This window comes from Schistocerca piceifrons, chromosome 10, assembly GCF_021461385.2.
Source record: "Schistocerca piceifrons isolate TAMUIC-IGC-003096 chromosome 10, iqSchPice1.1, whole genome shotgun sequence".
In the NCBI taxonomy this organism is placed as follows: domain Eukaryota; kingdom Metazoa; phylum Arthropoda; class Insecta; order Orthoptera; family Acrididae; genus Schistocerca; species Schistocerca piceifrons.
The window spans coordinates 130,776,497-130,800,385 of record NC_060147.1 but is presented as its reverse complement, the minus strand read 5'-3'; the positions used below and the strand labels follow the sequence as shown (position 1 = coordinate 130,800,385).

The following is a 23,889-nucleotide window of genomic DNA, read 5'->3' as shown; positions in this document are numbered from 1 at the left end:
GGCGACGATATGCGGAAACTACGGTGCAGACCAGGTGGGGGCGCCGGCCGGAGTGGTCGAGCGGTTCTAGTCGCTACAGTCTGGAACCGTGCGACTGCTACGGTCGCAGGTTCGAATCCTGCCTCGGGCATGGATGTGTGTGATGTCCTTGGTTAAGTAGGTCTAAGTTCTAGGGGGCTGATGGTGCAAATGGCTCTGAGCACTATGGGACTCAACTGCTGAGGTCATTAGTCCCCTAGAACTTAGAACTAGTTAAACCTAACTAACCTAAGGACATCACAAACATCCATGCCCGAGGCAGGATTCGAACCTGCGACCGTAGCGGTCTTGCGGTTCCAGACTGCAGCGCCTTTAACCGCACGGCCACTTCGGCCGGCTAGGGAGCTGATGACCTCAGCAGTTAAGTCCCATAGTGCTCAGAGCTGTTTGAACCAATCAGGCGGGGGGGGAGTCTTGCGGACTGCACGTGCACGAGTTTCTTAAGCCACGACACACGGCGACAGGAACATTAATGTCTCAGCACTGCTGTACCCAGCGTTCTTTGCTCTTTTCTGTCGGTACTGTTAGCAAAATAGTACTGATGGTTTTTCTACGTGTAATAACGTAATATTTCAAACCAGTGCAAATTTTTGAATAAAATTTATTTGTTCAAAGACGGATTATTTAAAAATGAAAAATCTTAGCGCCGCTCTTATGGCTAACTGATATTTCGGGTTTTTACTCGGTTATTAGAAATAAATAAAAACATCCGTTATAATCGAGACCAACCAAAAAATACCGGTAACTGAGAACTAAAATACCGTCATTGGTTTAAGCGGTACGTTTTTCCCCATCCCTGCCCGGTAGACGTGGTTGTATTACGGAGCGTTCGTCTCCCCCTGCATTCCATTGACGCCGCGTCGGCCGGTGAAGCTGCAGGTGTTTCCATGACAACCACTCGCTTGGCCGCCGCAGGGGAGACAAACCGGCCCTGTTGCGAGAGAGAATTCCTGTCCCGGCCCGCTGGCAGGCTCTCCCTGCGCCGCGTCCGCTGTGACGTCACAGCTGACGCTGCACGCTGTTTGGCTGAGGAGCGGCGGTGTGGTGGGGAGAGGAGCGGAGGTCGGGGGACCAGCTGCCGAGCGGCCGCTCAGTCCGCGTCCGACCTGCGATGGGAACGGGTGGTGGGTTGTGTGAGTGCGACGCCCAGCAGTCCTCTGACCGCGCGTGTGTCCGCTGGTCGTGGGTGTGATTGTTGTCGTGATCGTGTGTGTGTGTTTTCCACGAGCGAAGAGCTGGCGCTTCTGAGGGATACGGACACCAGCAGACGGAGGGAGCAGCGCGTTAACTTTCTCGGTGAGTCGCAATTCCACGATTACAAACAGCGGTCTTTTTGACGTCGTGCAAGCGTAGGAGATAAAACTCCAGATATAAGGATCATTCTGAGAAGCTTCCGCCTTTATTGCAATCTCCTACGAATAACGATAACGGCCGGTTTGAAAACTGCGGGGAGTGGTCACGTATTTTAGTTGAAACGTAGTCCAAAGCCGTCATAAATGACTTGCGCCACTCTCGCCGTTGTTATTAAACCATTCTTTTACTTCATATGCAATTCCTGTTAAAGGGAAAAGTACAGTTCGTGAGTCTAATTGAAAGCATTACCTGTAACAACAAGTGCGCGAGCGTTTAACGAGTTATGCTTCACATTTCAGAATGACTGCACAGTGAAAACAAAAAATGAAAGAATGGTTTCATTATAACAGTAGCAACGAAAAGGGGCAAATTTATACCATTCAAAAAAAAATACGAAGTAGCCAGTTGAGTCTAAAATTTTTAAATAGTTATCTTGTTTTTTAATAAAGTGTTTAGATTAGTTGTAATTGTAAATTAGGGAAAGCAACTCCCTGCTTCCCAAGCGTAGAAGTAAGACAGCGAATATGTGAAGCTGAATACGACCGACCTGGTTACATTTAAGTGCTCCGATACGTCAGTACGTTCGCTTACTGTCTCGGAGATGCTTTGACGCACTTCTGACACACATTTGACCCATTTCACACGCCTATGCACAGACGGCAGTTCTTGTCGATCTTAATAGAGCAAGTAGCTGCAAGTGTCAGTGATAAATGTGCCACTATACGCTTTGTGGCGATTTTTGTGGGAGGTGTATAAACAAACAAAGAATACCTTTGGTAAAGAAGTCGTGCAGGCAACACTGTCGCTTCGAATACCTTCTTGCGTTGTGAAATTTTATTTTCTCTAATGCTAAAAACACATGGGTTTAACATCATGGCGAAACAGATCTCTGTTTCATTATTTCGTGGGCTTTACCGTCTGTACGGTGGCAAATCATTAGCTGTTCTCTACGCAAGTGTGCGTCTTTGTCTCGAAAGTTACGCACGTACGGTAATAACGTAACCTAAAGGATGACGCAGTGTTCTGTCCAGAGGTGTAATCAGTTACTTCTTACTTGACGAGGAATGTCCTCTGGGTAATTTAATTACGTTTCTCAACACACGATCTAAGTATTTATCCATCTGTAAGAGTGATGAAGCGTTGTGTCAAATTACGGGCAATGACAGGTATATATAGTTTGATTTTGTTTGCGTTGCCATCCTCCGCAACAAGCACAGATATATTTGTTTGTAAATAAAAACCGTTCTTTCTTGCTTCACTGTAATTTATTTCTCCCACACGTGTTTCGCCATTTTCACTTTAAGGCATCATCATTGGGATCTAGAGTGATACAGTTTTGTTTTGATGAGTGTTGTTTGTAGATTGTGTGTCGTTTTTTAGGTAAATAAGTGATTAGTTCTTCGCGTTCAGATGCGTTTCGCTATTATTGACACAGCATTATCAGTAGTTGTTCTGTAGGTATAACATGTGGCACAGTTTACTCACGGTGTTTGTGTTGACGTGGATTTTTTTTCCTCTTCTTCAAAACACGTAAAAGAAGGCCTAAGTGTAGTAAGTAACTTGTACACCACATTCAAAGGCAACAAATTTTATTTATCTGATACTTCCTCGTAGCAGATTAACAGTGTACGGACCGAGACTCGAACCCATGACCTTTGGGTTTTACGAGCAAAGTTCTCGACTGGATGACCCATCCAAGCACGACTCACGATCTGCCCCTCAAGCCTTTGCTTCCGCCACTACCTAAATTGTTTCTCAATAAAACTAACAACACTTTAAGATGGAGTGTGATTCAGATAGACAAGAGAAACAAGTGACAACTAATGTGCATACTGTTTCAGAATTGCACCGACGAACTTCGAGTGGTTGTAGAATGTGTCTTAAGAAACAAAATGAGAATAGGACCCTGTGTCCGGAAACGTCATCCAACGTCGCTGCAGAGCGTCGAATGCTTCAAACTTCCAGGAATGACGCAGAAGGATAAATGTGTCAATTTGATATAAAGAAGCCTTGTCCTGAAACGAACTAGTCGGAAGTTAAAGCGAAAACCTTTGTGATACCTCCGACAACGGAACGGATGTACGGTACTGTTGCTACCGATATATCGCTGGGCAACATTCAGGGGTGGTACTGTAGACCAAAACAGGGAAAAAATGTCTACCGAACGTGAGCTCTAAAATTCATACATTAACAGCTACAAACATTTGTTCAATAGACGAGATATGTTTCACAGTAGCGAAGACGAGCACGTCCTAATAGCTCCCCAGGTATGCATTTTAGAGCTCTTGTTTACTGGACACTTTTGTTCTTGTTTTGCTCCATAGTACTACTTCTGAAAGTCACCTACCATACAATCTTAGCAGCAACAATGCCGGTTCATGTATTCCTTTCCCAGAAGCGATTTTCGCTTGTAACTTTCGACTCGTTCGTTTCGAGACCAGGGTCCGGTACTTCAAATTGACGCTTTTTTCCGATTCCATCATCCCCGAAAGTGTGTACTATCAGCACGGAATTACCCTGTCTGCGTCTATAACTTCGACACTCCATTACGTCGTTGCATGACGTTTCCGGGGACAGCTTCATATCGCCATTATGTTCCTCAAGGCACCTTCTACATTCGATGTAATTTTTGTTAAACACGCTGTACTCGTATATTTGCAGCTCGGTATGATCTTCAGTGTCTCCTGCCCACCTGTTGCTATGTGTGAGTCGCTGGAGAGGGTTTGAAACGAAATATTACGCCTGTACTCACTAACAGGTTCCAATCTGTGGTCTGCTAACCTCGACATTATGCACTCTGTCTGTGCCTTGGGAGCTTATCGCGCTTTTTGTCATAAACGAAGATACACGATCTACGTTTTCCCTGAGTCAAATCATTTGTTTTTTTATTCGTTCGTTATTTCATTTGTAGTCAATTTCTGTTGTAGAGGTGTTGCTCTGGCTTTCACGATTTCAGTTATATTTGTACATATAACACAACGCAGACATATCTTAATTTAGTCAATAGTTGATTTAATTACAATTAGGTGAATACGCAAGTGTAAACTAATATATCCTTAACAAAGACTGGTTAAGATAAAAACGTAAGTAGTCACGCTTTGGTGTATGCTCGAATTCACACATTCGTCTTCAGAGGTATTATATCTGAAATGCACGCCATTTGGTATGGACGTGCGTTACAGATGAGCCTTGTGCTCGAATACCAGTCCGACAGTTACATATTTTACGAGGGCTGTTCGGAAAGTAAGGTCCGACCGGCGCGAAATGAAAACCACAGTGAAAATAAATATTTTTTTTACGCAACAGTCAGCCAAACCTCCCGGCTACTCCCCTAAACAGTCGTCGGTCCGACTTAGACATTTGTCGTGGCGTTGTACAGACTTTCCAATACCCTCGTCACAGAAAGCATCCGCCTGCGCTTCCCGCCAATTCTCCACACTGGTCTGCCTTTCGTTGTTTGTGACAAAATGTTTAGCCAGCGGTTCATGTGAGCAGAGATGAACAACGGAGGGAGCCAATTGAGGACTGTGTTGTGGGTGATCACACACTCCCCTTCAGATGCGTCTTTATTGCCCCTGCAGAATGCGGCTGAGAAAGTAACGCGTGACATTTGTGTTATGTAGGCTGCATAGTGTCAGGCGAGATCTCTCACCAGATCCACATACTAGGCGGGAGACACTGTTCTTTCATGTATTTCTACACGATGTGAAGCGATCGACAGGCACACTTAAGACACTGTCTAACACATCTGTGCAAAGTTCCATAGGATTTTCAAAGTGATTTCCATTTCAGCATATGAGACCTTACTTTCTGAATACACCTCGTACATACAGCTTATGATCTTCAGCAAGATGTCCTTTAACAAATGCTTATGAGCTATGGAGCCACAGGAATACGAGATACTGACTTACCTTCACATTTTCACAATCATACACTTACACCATTTTACTTTCACAATGTGCACTATGCACTCCCTGGTCTTCACTATCTTACACTCTGGCCACCTCATTTATTGGCTGCATGTCTATCCAAAGTACCTGGAGGTAAAAAAAAAAAACAAGGAGCAAGCAGCAGCAGGATTATTTGTATATAAGGAGAAAGTATACACATTTCATATTTACCATTCCTAGTTTATGGATACACACGTCTTACTGATTCCTTGTTCGAAAAGGAATGTTTCTACTGCATAGCTTAGAGGTACTCTTTGAGGCAATACACAGTAAGACATTTAAATCTGTCTTAGGAAATTTGTGGAAAACTACAAATCGGATTAAGAAAAGGCTGTAATAAAAGTTGTTCATCTCGAAGGGGAGCCTACAGTGACACCAAATTGGACTCCCCTAGACCACCTGCAGGGAACAGGAGAGGGGAGTCGACTTTGAAATCTTAAATAGGAACCCCCCATTTTTTGTTGTGGATTCGGATTCTCCTGTATACAATACTAACTACTGTTTTATCATTTTTGGTTGCGTAATAGGTGCTGCTGAAACCGGCAAAAAATGAAAATGGGTTAAAAATTGTTGAAATATTATAGTGTCTCCAGAAAGACACATCATCTTAAGATTCCAGGGGTTCAGAGAGGCAGTTGTTCTAAAATATTTAATGATAAGTCGGTTTTACAACAAAAAAACTAGATTCTCCAGAACATAACACACAACTTTGTCGACATTATTGGTGTAATTTCTTTCACACGCGTGCGTGAAATGGAAAGTAGTTGCAAAAATTCATTGGTTCGTTTATCAATGAACTATCTGACAGACATTGTCCGGATATTCATTCTGCCAGAAACGAAAGCAAAAAAATGAGCTGCTTTTTTAGTGTAATATCCTAAACAGTTTCTCTAAGCTGGGCGCGGCTTCTTTGTGTGTCTGCAACGCGATTCTGTAAACGTCTCTATCACAAAGCCTCATCATAGCTCTACAAGTGACGATTGGTAACAATGGAAAGCTGCCAGGTGTCAAGGGATTTCCTCAGGCTGGAGAGTAAATGGATTAAAACTCCATGCATGATGCTGCAGCTTTTGACGGACCTCACTGTTTGTGACGTCATACCTGCTGAACTGTGTGTCGTACAATGATACACTCAGTGGCATACGTGGATACTGTCTACAAAATATATTGGGAATAGTGTTAGCAGCAAAGAAGTGACAACTTTAAACGTCATGCACAATACTGCAGTTATTACCTCATCGCAGTGTTTATGTCTTAATATCTCCTGAGCTGTAATGGGTTGCTGGATCCTATCCTGACATAGATTGATGCCTGACAGTAAGGGACAGGTGTACCAAGCTTGGTTGAAATCGGTCCAGTGGTTTAGGAGGAGATGTGGAACATGGACACAAGCACAGTTTTTGTAATATGTGTGCAATAAAAAGGTATCGCAGAAAATTGTGCTGTTTCGAACATTTGCTTAATGTTTTTCAGCTGCTTTGATTTTCGCGACGAAAAAGTGTTAAATACAAAGGTTACGTACTTTTTCCCTAAGAATCAGAACCCACAATAAAAAACGGGACTCATTATTTAAGATTTCGAAGTTGACCTCCCTTCCGTCTCCATTGGGGTTGGTTGGTTAAGGGGTCGAGCCTAGTATCACTGGATGTCCCCCATTGAGGCTAACAGCTTTTGTTACAACCTTTTTATAATCCGATGTGTAGTTTTCCAGGTATTTCCAAAAACAGTTATAAATGCTTAGCCCTGTATAGAAAAGAGGAGAGTAAACAACGTCGTGATTGATTTCTAAATAAATACTGAAGCGCCAAAGAAACTGGTACAGGCATGCGTATTCAAATACAGAGAGATGTAAACAGGCAGAATTCGGCGCTGCGGTCGGCGACGCATATACAAGTAAACAAGTGTCTGGCGCAGTTGCTAGATCGGTTACTGCTGCTACAATGGCAGGCTATCGCGATTTAAGCGAGTTTGAACGTGGTATTATAGTCGACGCATGAGCGATGGGACACAGCGTCTCCCAGATAGCGATGAAGTGGGAATTTTCCCGTACGACCATTTCAAGAGTGTACCACGAATTTCAGGAATCTGGTAAAACATCAAATCTCCCACATCGCTGCGGCCGGAAAAAGATCCTGCAAGAACGGGACCAACGACGACTGAAGAGAATCATTCAACGTGACAGAAGCACATTCATTTCGCAGACTGCTGCAGATGTCAATGCTGGGCCATCAAAAAGTGTCAGCGTGCGAACCATTCAACGAAACGTCATTGACATGGGCTTTCGGAGCCGAAGGCCCACTCGTGTACCCTTGAAGGCTGCACGACTCAGAGCTTTACGCCTCGCCTGGGCCTGTCAACACAGACATTGGACTGTTGATGACTGGAAAAATGTTGCCTGGTCGGACGAGTCTCGTTTCAAATTGTATCGAGCGGATGGACGTGTTTGGGTATGGAGACAACCTCATGAATCCGTGGACCACGCATGTCGGCAGTGTACTGTTAAGCTGGCGGAGACTCTGCAATGGTGTTGGGGAGTGTGCAGTTGGAGTGACATGGGACCCCTGATAGGTCTAGGTGTTGCGCTGACAGGTGACACGTTAGTAAGCATCCTGTCTGATCACCTGTATCCGTTCATGTCCGTTGTGCATTCCGTCGGATTTGGGCAAATCCAGCAGAACAGTGCGACACCCCTCAGGTCCAGAATTGCTACAGAGTGAATCCAGGATACTCTCCTGAGTTTAAAAACTTTCGGTGGCCACCAAACTCCCCAGACATATGAACATCATTGAGCATATCTGGGGTGTCTTGCAACGAGCTGTTCAGCTGAGATGTCCACCTGCCACGTACCCTTCCGGATTTATGGACAGCCCTCCAGGATTCATGGTGTCAATTCCCTCCAGCACTACTTCAGACATACATCGAACCCATGTCACGTCGTGTTGCGGCACTTCTGCGTGCTCGCGGGTACCCTACGCGAGATTAGGCAGGTGTATCATTCTCTTTGGCTCTTCAGTGTAGATGCCTCTTCATTGTATAAAATCTTCCCGACCGTTACGGGAATCTTTTTCGATTAATTTCAACCGTTTCCTATGGAGATAGTGATTGTCCCTATCTTTTATATTTTATTCGAGCGTGTGTCTCCATTTATCTGAGCACCCGCATTGCCATTCAATTTGTATTATCCTCGGTCGCATCTTATGCGCACGGAGACGGACGTGTGTTATACTGCGCTCTGTTGATGGCTGTATGTTTTTTACCACGCTGACTTCTTGTGTAATCCTTGGAATTTCCTGGCGTCCAGATTGCACGCAGATGTATCATCGCGCAGATGCTTGCGAGTGGGTAAACAGGCGCAGCTGTTGATGGTTTCGTAGCCTTCCGCTTCGCGTCGGTGGCCGTTTGGCGTATCTCGCGCGCAGCAAGATCGAGCCAGTCCGATCACTGGACGAGCGTGATCGTGAATGCGTCGTGCGTCAAAAGTAGGAAAGCGCCGCCAGGGCGGGCTGGGTATGTCTTAGAACGCTAGCGGGGGAGAGAGTTGTTACGAGGAAAGAGTGAAAGTGGCTGTTGCTGAGTTAGTAGCCACCAACCAGGGCTAATTTCCATCGGTATAATTGCGCGCTGACCGGCCACATGTGATAACTGCTGCTCATAAAGTGATCGCCATTTTTTAGCATCGCGTGTTCGCTATAGGGAGCTCAGTCGCAGATTCCGGGTTCAGTTAACGCCACGTCTTGTCAGTTCTAGCGCGAACTATGGATCTGTCTGGTATCCCGTATGAGAAGAATTTCAGACGTAGGTCGTTCAACCGCACTGAGTTTCTGACTGGTTTTTCTTATTGTCTACAGATGAATGTCTGTTAGTTTCTTTGTTAAGTGTTTGCCGGGAACTTACTTTTTTGCATGTTCCATGAAGGCTGTTACCAGCAGCTCTCCACGATCTGCAACGTGTCAGTATGTTTGCAAACAAGGTCTATTTTCTCTGTGGAATCTTGACTTCATACTGGCCTTTTACATAACTGGATTTCTTTTTAAATCTTAATATGCCACGATATTGGGTAAATAAAACATATCTTAGGAAATTCAGATGCAGAATAGGACGGGAGGTCAAGCAGATATTGTTTCAATTTGTTTTTAAAACTTTTGTTGCCCCAAGGACCGTCAATTCACAGGGGAAGTGGTTTCATGACTGCATACTTTGCTCCGTTCTGTGAGAGAGTAAGACTAACCTGTCGATAGTGGAGATAATTATTGTTGGTATTGTTTCATTTTGAATGCTACCACTATTTTCTGATGATATTGTGGTGTGGGGAACAAATAGTCATCAGAAATGATAAAGTCGAGAAATATGAAATGGAAATACAGTGTGGAGAAAAGCAAGACCATGGTGGTAACCAAAGGGGATAGAGGGGGCAAGGGACAAATTCATATTAAGGGACGAAGTATTGAAATAGTGGACAACTTTAAATGTTTGGTAAGTGTATTAATGGGGAATGCTCGTTTAGAGACAGAAATTAGCAATAGAATACAACAGAGTAGTACATTTTATCAGTGTGTGAGGGGCTCGGTGTGGGGAAGGGAAGTGCCAATGAGGTGCAAGCTGGTGCTATACAAGGCTTACTTCACACCCATACTAATTTACGGCTCAGATACTTGGACTATGACTAGAAGAGAGGAGAGTAGGATACGATCCACTGAAATGAAGTTTCTGAGAAGTATGCTATGAAAGACGAGGAGAGACAGTTTGAAAAATGAAGATGTTGGGAAGAAAACTGGAGTGGGGAAGCTGACTGAGAAAATTGAAAAGAATAGATTAAAATGGTTTGGGAACGTGGAGAGGATGGGAGAGGAAAGAATAGCAAAAAGAATGATGGAGTTCAAGATTGAGGGCAAGAGGCCAAGAGGAAGACCGAGAATAAGATGCACTGATACAATAAAGATGAGTGTAAGGAGGAGAAACCTACTATGGCACCAAATTGTGGAAGAAGAATGGTGGAAAGACCGAGTAAAGTGGCGAAGTACCATTAATACCCCAACTCGACCAAATGTTGGGTAGAGGGGAAACAAAAACATCAACGGAGGGAAGTACGTAATTTAAGCTAGTTTCCTGATCTTTTCGTCATCAGAATTAGTAATTACACGCAGAGATGATGTTGCTAAACTCAAACATTTGCCAAGTTACATAATACATGCTTCTGATTAATATGTAAACACAGGTGTTTTAAAGAATCGGTTTTACATATTCCATTACATATTGTATCGTAATCAATGATGCTATATGTTGTCTTGTACAGAAGTGAATTATGTATGTAGTTTTGTAAATTGATAGAAGATTTATCGAGGATTAGTCAGTAATGCTCTCAAGAATATAAAGTATTGCTTGTGTCTAGCGTTGCGGGGACCAAGGCAGTTTATTGTGAAAAGCAGAGTAATCACGTAGATGTAAGTTGGGAAATGACGTTCGGCTGTGATACGGATATCAATTTTTTATTCGTTGTCACTTCCGATTAGCGTTGTCACAGTTGGGGTACGGAAACGTACCAAAATTCTTGCGGTGCCTAGTGAACCAACAATACACCTCTTTAAAGTGTGGTTCAAAATGGTTCAAATGGCTCTGAGCACTATGGGACTTAACTGCTGTGCTCATCAGTCCCCTAGAACTTAGAACTACTTAGGTTTAAGTAGTTAGGTTTAACCTAAGGACATCGCACACATCCATGCCCAAGGCAGGATTCGAACCTGCGACCGTAGTGGTCGCGCGGTTCCAGACTGTAGCGCCTAGAACCGCTCGGCCACTTTTAAAGTGTGGTCTCATATATTGTGTAGATAGCTCCTTTGATGTTTTTGTATGGTTCGGTTGCAGCTATCGTTAGTGTGTTTTATTTACAGTATGTCGTTTAGTTTTTGTGGATGGTGGTGGGCTTAGCTCATGTTGTTTACTGGACTTAAATAGCTCTGGCGTGTGTATTGAACTTTGCAATACTGTCGTTACATGTTGTTGTGGAACCAGTCCGAGGTCGGGTTTAGGTTATAAGATGACAATTTGGTTCTGTGTCGTCAAAGCCAGTGAATGTCCGCAGAAAATATTTTTATACATTCATGCCGCATTCCATAGTTACATTTATATCACTGGTGAAAACTGTCCAGTCAGTGTAGCGTGATATATTCAAGATTTTAATATGTTTCAAGGCGCTGGCAACCACAACGTCCCCATCCAGTATCCCATATTCCCGCGGCCGTCGAGTTAGTTTGACGGTTTTTGTTTTGTTAGTGTTTTCGTGTTGTTAGTGACGTCACCTGTTGCTCATTCCTTGAGGTTCACGTCACCGCAATCCTAAAGACGTCATCAATCGAACGGCATATCGTCGCTAATTGTCTCCAACGCCGTACAGCATTACTGAATTTACCTTGCAGCTTAATTACTTCTAAAACGTGCGCTGTTTATAGCGAACCCACGTGTATCTCGGACTGCGCTCCCGATTATCCAGTATACCACAACTTTAATTTCGCGTTGGCAGTCGTTGGCTTCGCCAACGTACTACCAACTACTAGTGTTTGTGACTGTTGTGGTATCGGTAGCTGGACCGACACTGTGGAGTTGACTGCTGCAAAAGAAAGCTAAACTAACGCTGTGGCCGATAGTGCACGAACGGCAATAAACATACGGGCGTGAAGTCTGGAACATAAAAACTTATGAATGAATAAGACGAAAAGTATGTAGATGCTTTTTACTTAACTTTTATTTATCCTTGGAATACATCTCTCTGGAATACTAGTAAGCTATAGGCACTGATACAAATGGCTCCTTGCTAATTCGTAGCCCTTAACTTCTGATGGCTATTCTGTCTCTCGGCTAATGAGAGAGAAAGGCTTCGTACCACTGGGCGATAGCTAGGTTCGCGTACAACTGGGCGGTAGCTTGGTTCTCGTACAACTGGGCCGAGTCCACTCTCGTATCACGAGACCTGCCTAGGTGGTGGCGCTAGGTCTGCGATCACAGTGGCGACACGCGGGTCCGACATGTACTACATGGACCGCGGCCGATTTAAGTTACCACCTAGCAAGTGTGGTGTCTGGCGGTGACACCACAGTGACGTATTCCCCCATGGATCCCGTGGCCTTGTTGAAGGAACCATTCCGGCATTTGCCTGAAGTGATTTAGGGAGACCTGAATTAGGATGGGCGGACAAGTCATAAGCCTTCATCCTCCCGAATCTAAGGCCAGTGTCTCGACAAACGCACGTTTCTGAATTTTTACCTAGTGTACAATGGTGTTATTTTTAAGCGCATTGCGAACGATTTAGCTTAATAAGCCGGAAATAATTATAAACTATTCATTTAGTCTCTTCTTCGTAAAAAAGACTGAAAACTGATACTTTGTGGTAGTTAAAACTGTGTACCATCCCGCGATCCCAACCAGAAACCTTGTATACAGTGGGCAATACTCTTAACGAATTTTTAAGTCAAACATTTTTAATTACAAAATCGTCTTCAGTGGCGTGTTTCTTTTTATCATAGTTCTATCTGGAGCCGGCCGGAGTGGCCGAGCGGTTCTGGGCGCTACAATCTAGAACCGCGCGACCGCTATGGTCGCAGGTTCGAATCCTGTCTCGGGCATGGATGTGTGTGATGTCCTTTGGTAAGTTAGGTTTAAGTAGTTCTAAATTCTAGGGGACTGATGACCTCAGAAGTTAAGTCCCATAGTGCTCAGAGCCATTTGAACCATTTTCTATCGATGTTGTTATGGTCTTCATTCCGAACCCTGGTTTGATGCAACTCTCCCTTACTATCCTATCCTGTGCAAGCATCTTCATCTAGGAATAACCATTGCAACCCACATCCCGTTTGAACTTGCTTACTGCATTCTTCTCTTGGTCCCCCCTACAATTTCGTACCGTCTGCATTCTTTTGTATTATCAAATTGATCATTCCTTGATACTTCTCGGTCGATCCTTTCTCTTAGTCAAGTTGCCCTTCAAGCTTCGTTTCCCCAATTCTCTTCAGTTGCGTGCCATTAATTATTTAATCCATGGAACGATCACGTAGATTCGAAAGTAGGTAAAGCGGGTGGCGGATTTACGTTCATTGATAGCGTGCTAGGACAACATAACCGGTCTTCAAAGGAGATCGCTGACTAAACATTCGTGCAAACCTATCCTAGACTATTGCTCAAGTGTCAGGCCATTGATGACGATGATTCCAGGTGAGAAGCGTTCAACATCATAGTCGTCAGCGCCCTGACGAAAAGTCAGCATGCCAGTCTCTTGGGCGTTGACAGAGACTGCCTCCCTTTCCCGCCAATTTAGGGCTGAGGCCTGACAGTTCAGTACACGAAATGTCAGCACTCTTGTAACACTGGAATCATCGGTGAGGATGGTGGGCAAATCTCCATCGAGAGTGAGGGCTGCACCGATATCGGTATATATGACACACACGTTGCCAAAACACGCTGAACTGAAAGTGTCACACCACAAGGCTCACTGAGTGGTGAGGGGGAAGCCATCTGTTACAGGGCTGTCTCCAATGTGCAGCCTGGTAGGCAGAATCTCCTACCAGCAGTGAGACTGACATGAAGTCCGCCAAGCCTGTGTGGCCGATTTGGGAAACCGTAGTTCGTTTCGTCACCTGCAACCATTCAGTGCAACGCTCTGATGCTGCGCTAACGTCCAGTGCCAATTTCAGTCGTAGCTGCCGATATCGTGCAAATAATATTGGCACACGCGAAGGTCATCGCCTGCGGAGGCCCACCGTTAGGAGCGTTCGGTGCACTGTGTGTTCAGACAAATTTGTTCTCTGCCCAGCACTGAAGTCTGATATTGATTCCGCCACTGGTCCCCACCTGTCCAGTTTTACCAACCTGCCCAGCCGACGACGTCCGACATCTGTAATGAAGAGTGACCACCCCACCGCACGTCGTCTTGACGTTGTTTCACCTCGGTTTCGCCACGTGTTGAAGACATCACAGCACTCCTTGGACACCCGACAATCGTGCAGTTTGCGAAATTGTCGTGCCAAGCGTCCGGGCCATCACAATCTGCCCTCGGTCAAACTCAGGTGGATCGCGCACCTTCCTCATTCTACACAGGGACCACACGCCCACCGATACTTCGTGTACCGTGCGTGTGTCTGACTGGCAGTCATTCCTCCCCGGGTAGGCTGCTATCGTCTGGTAGGGGTTTATATCGATAGTAAGTCGGTGGTCATAACATTCGATTAGTGTAGGCGACTGCAGGTTGGTTAACATTATTCAGAACTTACGCAATCCACTCTGGGCGGCGGAAGCAACTGGGCATCTCAACGTGTACTGTTGGTTTTGTACAAACAAGATCTGTAACGCCCCTTACAAAAATTATAAATGTCTGTGCTGGTAAACCTCTAAAGTTATTTGATTTTCAAACAGCTGAGCAAAACTGAACGTACTCAGACATTTCTCTCTTTACTTATTCTGATCATCACTAAACAGACACACTTTTTTTCTTTAGCGCAGCCCAATCTGACTTTCCATAATCTATACAAAAGTGTCCCTGACTAACAATAACCTATACCTTTCATGAATCACTTACCTCACAAAAATCTTCGTTACTTGAACTACTGCAATACAGCGAGCGCCAATACTGCCAGATAAATGATAGATTCTCACTCCTGATAGGCATAGTTAGCAAATGAAAGATTTTGATAGCGAACAAACAATGTATTTACCTTAATAGTGTTCAAAAGTCATAATATATATAGCAGTTCATGACATCTAGTCTTACAAATTTCAAAACTCCGCCATTTCTCTCCCCACATCCACCACTGCTGGCGGCTCACCTCCAACTGCGCAACTCTACGCGCTGTTGCCCAACAATACATAAGCGAATATTCCAACAATGAGTCCAACTAGCCACAGATTACACACAGCACAGTCAGTCATTTTCATACAGATCAGATGCACATTATCTTTGGTAATACAGAGGAGGTATGAAGGAAGGAAATTTCCTAAGGAAGGGATTTATCGTACACACGTAAATACCTCTCACCATCTCTCTCCCCCCACCCCTCCTCCCTCCTCACCCTTGCCCTAACGCATCGCAATGGTAAGAGCCGTGTTGACAGAATGAGACCTTTCACAGCGCGCACAGAAGCCTTTAAGCAGTTATTCTCAGCCGCGGCAGGCGACACGGTTTGATTTCCGCTGTTCCGGCCCGCTTACCAGGGAGCGAAGTACAGCCGCAGCCTACAGCAACTAGACCTCCGTCTGAGGCGCGGAATTCTTTCCATAACGGACCTCCGGGCTCTGACGAAGATCGTTCGGATGCATTAATGCACAACGATCCAAGTCAGTGCACTCGAGAGCTGGCAAGTGTGATGAACTGTGATCATCCCACCACCGTTCGACATTTGCATGCAGTGGGGAAGGTTCAAAAATCGGGTGTATGTTTACCGCATGGTCTAAGGCGAAACAAAATTCAGCGGGTGGCCATACATCAATCCATGCTCACTAGTTGCTTGGCGAGCAACACCGAACCTTTCCTGTGCCGTATCGTTGCTGGTGACGAGAAATGGCGTCTTTGTGCTAACATAAGAACGAGCTGACAAGTGCGAGAATTATCGCACAATCAGCTTAACAGCTCATGCATCGAAGCTGCTTACAAGAATAATATACAGAAGAATGGAAAAGAAAACTGAGAATGCGCTAGGTGACGATCAGTTTGGCTTTAGGAAAAGTAAAGGGACGAGAGAGGCAATTCTGACGTTACGGCTAATAATGGAAGCAAGGCTAAAGAAAAATCAAGACACTTTCATAGGATTTGTCGACCTGGAAAAAGCGTTCGACAATATAAAATGGTGCAAGCTGTTCGAGATTCTGAAAAAAGTAGGGGTAAGCTATAGGGAGAGACGGGTCATATACAATATGTACAACAACCAAGAGGGAATAATAAGAGTGAACGATCAAGAACGAAGTGCTCGTATTAAGAAGGGTGTAAGACAAGGCTGTAGCCTTTCACCCCTACTCTTCAATCTGTACATCGAAGAAGCAATGATGGAAATAAAAGAAAGGTTCAGGAGTGGAATTAAAATACAAGGTGGAAAGATATCAATGATACGATTCGCTGATGACATTGCTATCCTGAGTGAAAGTGAAGAAGAATTAAATGATCCGCTGAACGGAATCAACAGTCTAATGAGTACACAGTATGGTTTGAGAGTAAATCGGAGAAAGACGAAGGTAATGAGAAGTAATAGAAATGAGAACAGCGAGAAACTTAACATCAGGATTGATGGTCACGAAGTCAATGAAGTTAAGGAATTCTGCTACCTAGGCAGTAAGATAACCAATGACGGACGGAGCAAGGAGAACATCAAAAGCAGACTCGCTATGGCAAAAAAGGCATTTCTGGCCAAGAGAAGTCTACTAATATCAAATACCAGCCTTAATTTGAGGAAGAAATTTCTGAGTATGTACGTCTGGAGTACAGCATTGTATGGGAGTGAAACATGGACTGTGGGAAAACCGGAACAGAAGAGAATCGAAGCATTTGAGATGTGGTGCTATGTTGAAAATTAGGTGGACTGATAAGGTAAGGAATGAGGAGGTTCTGCGCAGAATCGGAGAGGAAAGGAATATGTGGAAAACACTGATAAGGAGAAGGGACAGGATGATAGGACATCTGCTAAGACATGAGGGAATGACTTCCATGGTACTAGAGGGAGCTGTAGAGGGCAAAAACTGTAGAGGAAGACAGAGATTGGAATACGTCAAGCAAATAATTGAGGACGTAGGTTGCAAGTGCTACTCTGAGGTGAAGAGGTTAGCACAGGAAAGGAATTCGTGGCGGGCCGCATCAAACCAGTCAGTAGACTGATGACCAAAAAAGAAGAAAAAGAAAGGAATGGTTGAGCCCCAATAAAGCAGCAACCGCCCGATCATACACCCGCGCGCATCAACAAAAGATAATATTATTCATCTGATCGGACAGTGGCGGTGTCGCGTACTACGAAATGCTTCCCCGAGGTGTAACCGTCACTACCGATATTTACTGTCAGCAACCGAGACGGCTTGCAGGAGCCATCTAAGAATAACGAACAGGCAAAAACCACCGTACAGGGATTGGGTTGGAAAGTCATTTCGCAGCCACTTTATTCATGTTATCTTGCGCCCTCAGATTTTCACTTTTTCCACCCTCCATCAAACAACCTTCATGGACTTGGCCTCCGGATGAAAATGCGCTCCGAACATGGCTCGACGAGTTCTTCGCTTCAGAACCGTGAGATATCTGCAGTCGCAGAATCGAAAAGTTACCACAGCGTTTCCAAACTGTTGTAGATAGTGAGGGGGAATATATGTTTGAAGTCTCCGTTATGTGTATCTGTTGTGGTTATTAAACTTACGGATAACGCCACGAACTTAAGCACCAGTCCAATACATTGGGTAGAAAGAACCGCATCCTCCATGCCGACAGAGATGCCGAAGAGGCAAATCATTGAGATGGACAGTCGGGCCGTCCAGATTTACCTTTTCTGCAGTTGCTCTGAATCGCATAAGGTGAGTGTTGCGATGGTTCCTTGAGGACGACACGGTCTGTTTCATCCCTCATCCTTGTCCTGCCAGTTTGTAACCGTCTCTAATGACCATGTCTCAGACGGTACTGTGACTCTTAAATTGAATTTAGTTACTTTTCCAAGTCTGGTCACACACACACACACACACACACACACACACACACACACACACACACACAAATTCTTTTAAGGACATCATTCTCGCAAAGGAAGTATGTTTGCTGAGAGTACCGTTCATTTGCACCGTTGCTGGTTGCGGTGTAAACAAGTGCTGTTCTCAGGAGACGTGCAGGCTTGTTGTAAGCAATTTCGTCCATCATACTAACTGTTCTTCCTATGCCTTTTTCTTTTACGCTTTCTTTCCGTATCACTTTTGTTTTTTGTTTCTATGCTTCCGACTTTTTTTAGTTTTAATCGCTGTGCCCAACCAAGGAGACGCGCTTCAGTTATTTAGCTCTTTTTGGGATTCTGTTGCTCAAGCGGTGAAGACGACACCCTTTATACGACTACTTCGTCTGTCTGTCCGTCTGTTAAGATCCCTATTTGTCTGTTTGTCCGTCTGTTGTCGGGGTAGATGTATCAAGCTGAAATTTGTGTCAAATCCCGAGTTCTACGGCCAGTTGGCGGTTTTTTTAAAAAAAAATAAGCTTCTAAATCAATGGATTCCAAAGGTAGGGCTATTTCTATAACATTTTTACTCTCGCGCAATCACTCATAAAAACCTGTAGGGTTCGCTCTGACCTAGAATCATGGAATTTGGCAAGACGCAGTGTTTCACATTACAAATAAAGGAAAAAAATCAACAATTGTTATACTTGTTTCGCAAATCAAACTGCCCTTTCCTGCTGCTAGTTACTTCATTTATCCCATACGCGTTTCGCCTTCTACTGTTTTAAGGCATCAGTGGGATCTATAATGATACTGTTTTGTTAGTAGTAGATTATCAAATAGTTCACTTCGCGATTTTTTGTAAAAATGTAATTACTTAAGATTTGCTGATCCTCGTTTCCTCCCATCTGCTCTGGAGGTCGCACTACCACTTTTATCACTGTTCTATATTCACCTCTTCGTGGTGAACAGTGTGTGGAAGGCTTGCTGCGGAGGATGGCCACACAAACAAACAAAAATTGTTAGTTTGTAATTATCACATAAACAGTATTTTTCCCTATTTGTTGTCCGTTTGTTAAGACCCTTTTTCTCAGGAACTAGTAGAGGTATCAAATTGAAATTTATGTCAAATAGTAAGGTCCAAGATCCATTCATGCTGTAAAAAATTTATGCTTCTAAGGTAATACAATCAAAAGATACGGCCTTATATGTCACATATTTTGATATTCAAAAACTCACTCATTCAAACCTGTAGATGAACTATCAACGCACAATGTCCCAGACTGTATGGTCAATGTTCAGTGCTATGACAGGAACGATAATTCGAAGCAAAAAAGTCCAGTAAACATGGGCTCTGACTTCAATATTTTGGGAGCTACGAGCATTTCTTTATTTTCGATACTCAGAAATAAATCTCTTCTGCTGCAAGCTTTTCACTTTCCATATTTTGAGAGCGCGAGTGTGGATCTAAAGAAAACAAGTCCAGTAAACATGGAATCTAAATGCATATATGTTCATGTTTTCTAATATCAAAAACATCTCTTCTACCGAACGAGAGATCGTAGCTCTTAAGGTACGTGTTTTAGAACCCATGTTTATTAGGTATTTTATTCTTGTTTTCGTCCATACTTCATCCTTCCAAGATATGCAAAGCAAAGAGGTTACAGAAAGACATTCGTCTCACAGTATCAGAGATGAACTAGCGCTCACAGCTCTTAAAATATACATATTAGAACCCATCTTCACTAACTTTTTTGCTTCGAATCACCGTTCCTGTTATACCCCTGAATATTGAGCATTCTTCCTGAGACTGGGCGGGAACCCTATTCACAGTTGTCCGCTTTTTTCTCACAGCATCTCTTCATTTATTCAATGCGTTTCTACATTGTGGCCCTATCCACCCTGAATTTTTCCATGCAGGCTTCTCACCAAGCTGTAAGTGCGCGTGAATCAAAAAGTCAGTATAAATTTGAAAACTGAATAAATCACGGAATAATGTAGATAGAGAGGTACAAATTGACACACATGCTTGAAATGACATGGAGTTTTATTAGAACAAAAAAAATACGAACGTTCAAAAAATGTCCTACAGATGGCGCTTCATCTGATCAGAATAGCAATAATTAGCATAACAAAGTAAGACAAAGCAAAGATGATGATGTTTACAGGAAATGCTCAATACATCCACCATCATTCCTCAACAATAGCTGCAGTCGAGGAATAATGTTGTGAACAGCACTGTAAAGCATGTCCGGAGTTATGGTGGGGCATTGGCGCCGGATATTGTCTTTCAGCATCCCTAGAGATGTCGGTCGATAACGATACACTTGCGACTTCAGGTAACCCCAAAGCCAATAACGGCGCGCGCGCCTGAGGGCGGGAGTGTCCGCGCAATTCGTGACATGGCGCCTCAAACCGCGCGGCTGCGCGGAACGGTTTGAGATACGTGAGGTTTGCGAGGCAGTATGAATGACGACTGCTGAAATCATGTTTTCCGCGTCGTATTTTAAGCTGGTACGTGTGAGAATATCGCATCATCTAGTTCGTGAAGCATAACAAGAAATCCCGCTGAAGTGATTTCGCCTGCAATACTACTGACAGGAAAGCCCATAGTGTTCGGCGTATTGCTCTGGCGCATCGTACTGCATCTGCAGCAGCAAATGCAGCAGCAGTCGGCACCACAGTGACACAACGAACTGCTACAAATCGGTAACTTCGAGGACAACTCCAAGCTAGACGCCCTATAGCGTGAGTTGCATTGACCGCAAACTACCGCCATTTGCGACTTCAGTGATGTCAAGCGAGAGCTCATTGGAGGCCAGGGTGGAGCTTGTTCTGCCTGGGCGCCAGTGACGGCCGTGTGTCAGTTAGAAGGAGACCAGTTGATGGTCTGCAACCAGCCTGTCTGCATGCTAGATGCGCTGGACCTACACTTGGAGTTGTGCTCTGGGGTGCAACTTCGTGTGGCAGCTGGAGCACTCTCTTGGTTATGTCACGCAGCCTGACTACAAATCTGTAAGTCAGTCTGGTGATTCTATCTGTTGTACTGCCATTTATGAACAGCATTTCACAGGATGTTTTCCAACAGGATAACGCTCGCCCACTTAACGGTGTTGTAGCCAACATATGCTGTACGGAGTGTTGACATGTTGCCTTGGGCTGCTCGATCACCAGACCTCTCTCCAACTGAGCATATACACTCCTGGAAATGGAAAAAAGAACACATTGACACCGGTGTGTCAGACCCACCATACTTGCTCCGGACACTGCGAGAGGGCTGTACAAGCAATGATCACACGCACGGCACAGCGGACACACCAGGAACCGCGGTGTTGGCCGTCGAATGGCGCTAGCTGCGCAGCATTTGTGCACCGCCGCCGTCAGTGTCAGCCAGTTTGCCGTGGCATACGGAGCTCCATCGCAGTCTTTAACACTGGTAGCATGCCGCGACAGCGTGGACGTGAACCGTATGTGCAGTTGACGGACTTTGAGCGAGGGCGTATAGTGGGCATGCGGGAGGCCGGGTGGACTTACCGCCGAATTGCTCAACACGTGGGGCGTGAGGTCTCCACAGCACATCTTTGTTGTCGCCAGTGGTCGGCGGAAGGTGCACGTGCCCGTCGACCTGGGACCCGACCGCAGCGACGCACGGATGCACGCCAAGACCGTAGGATCCTACGCAGTGCCGTAGGGGACCGCACCGCCACTTCCCAGCAAATTAGGGACACTGTTGCTCCTGGGGTATCGGCGAGGACCATTCGCAACCGTCTCCGTGAAGCTGGGCTACGGTCCCGCACACCGTTAGGCCGTCTTCCGCTCACGCCCCAACATCGTGCAGCCCGCCTCCAGTGGTGTCGCGACAGGCGTGAATGGAGGGACGAATGGAGACGTGTCGTCTTCAGCGATGAGATTCGCTTCTGCCTTGGTGCCAATGATGGTCGTATGCGTGTTTGGCGCCGTGCAGGTGAGCGCCACAATCAGGACTGCATACGACCGAGGCACACAGGGCCAACACCCAGCATCATGGTGTGGGGAACGATCTCCTACACTGGCCGTACACCACTGGTGATCGTCGAGGGGACACTGAATAGTGCACGGTACATCCAAACCGTCATCGAACCCATCGTTCTACCATTCCTAGACCGGCAAGGGAACTTGCTGTTCCAACAGGACAATGCACGTCCGCATGTATCCCGTGCCACCCAACGTGCTCAAGAAGGTGTAAGTCAACCACCCTGGCCAGCAAGATCTCCGGATCTGTCCCCCATTGAGCATGTTTGGGACTGGATGAAGCGTCGTCTCACGCGGTCTGCACGTCCAGCACGAACGCTGGTCCAACTGAGGCGCCAGGTGGAAATGGCATGGCAAGCCGTTCCACAGGACTACATCCAGCATCTCTACGATCGTCTCCATGGGAGAATAGCAGCCTGCATTGCTGCGAAAGGTGGATATACACTGTACTAGTGCCGACATTGTGCATGCTCTGTTGCCTGTGTCTATGTGCCTGTGGTTCTGTCAGTGTGATCATGAGATGTATCTGACCCCAGGAATGTGTCAATAAAGTTTCCCCTTCCTGGGACAATGAATTCACGGTGTTCTTATTTCAATTTCCAGGAGTGTATGGGACATCGTCGGACGGTATCTCCACCGTTATACACAACCAACATTAACTGTTCCTATGTTGAGCAACCAAGTGCAATAGGCATGGAACTCCATCCCACAAACTGACATCCGGCACCTCTGCAGGCTTGCGTTCAACAATCTGCCGGTCACACCGCTTATTAATGCGCCAGCATTTCACATTCACAGTGGCTTATCTAGCGCTTATGTTAATCTGCGGTTTCTGAAGAAGAGAAATTTGTCATCATCGAGTACAGATTTAAGTGTCAGGAAGTTGTTTCTCAAAGTATTTTAATGGAGTGTAGCCATGTATAGAAGTGAAACATGGAAGATAAATAGTTTGGACAGGACGAGAATAGAAGTTTTCGAAATGCGGTGCTACAGAAGAATGCTGAAGATTAGATGGGCAGATCAAATAACTAGCATAGAATTGGGGAGAAGAGGAGCTTGTGGCACAACTTCACTAGAAGAAGGGATCAGTTAGTAGGACATGTTCTGAGAGATCGAGGGATCACCAATTTAGTATTGGAGGGCAGCGTGGAGGGTAAAAATCGTAGAGGGAGACCAAGAGGTGAATACACTAAGCAAATTCAGAAGGGGATCTAGGTTGCAGTAGGTACTGGGAAATTAAGAAGCTTGCACAGGATAGAGTAGCATGGACGGCTGCATCAAACCAGTCTCTGGACGGAAGACCACAACAGTAACAACAACAACATGTTAATCTGTCATCTCGCAATAGTAATCATTTAAATATGTTACCTAAACAAACGTATTCCCGAAAGTTCATTACTCTACACTAATTGGTTTTGGGTTTGCGATTTTTTTTCTGACAGTGTACTATTGCTGAAATTGGGTTCAAATGGGTCTGAGCACTATGGGACTTAAATTCTGAGGTCATCAGTCCCCTAGAACTTAGAACTACTTAAACCTAACTAACCTAAGGACATCACACACATCCATGCCCGAGGCAGGATTCGAACCTGCGACCGTAGCGATCACGCGGTTCCAAACTGAAGCGCCTAGAACCGCACGGCCACTTCGGCCGGCTGCTGACATTGGGAAATTAGTTTTTGCCGATGTGTGAAAACAGAGATAGGGCGTGTGGCAGTTCTCTTTGAATGAGCGGTGGACCAGGAACAAGCTATGCGTAACTTGTGTGGACAAACGGAAACGCGGAACTGGTGAAGAAGGGAACGGGGAATAAGGTCACGGACAGCGATTTTTGACTGGGCGACTTTGCGGCGGTACAAAGACAAAGCGCGCGCGGCAGCCGCGGT

The 23,889-nt window shown here is 45.1% G+C and overlaps 1 protein-coding gene across 1 annotated transcript in view; it reads left to right on the top strand.

Annotated features, from left to right (window-relative positions):
• The first annotated feature begins 1,144 nt into the window (after positions 1 to 1,144).
• The window catches only part of LOC124718762 (protein draper-like), a 336,146-nt gene continuing 313,401 nt past the window's right edge, over positions 1,145 to 23,889 (top strand). Inside the window, exon 1 of the mRNA XM_047244376.1 lies at positions 1,145 to 1,335. The gene's annotated coding sequence lies outside the window, so the exon portion shown is untranslated. The remainder of the gene's footprint in view (positions 1,336 to 23,889) is intronic.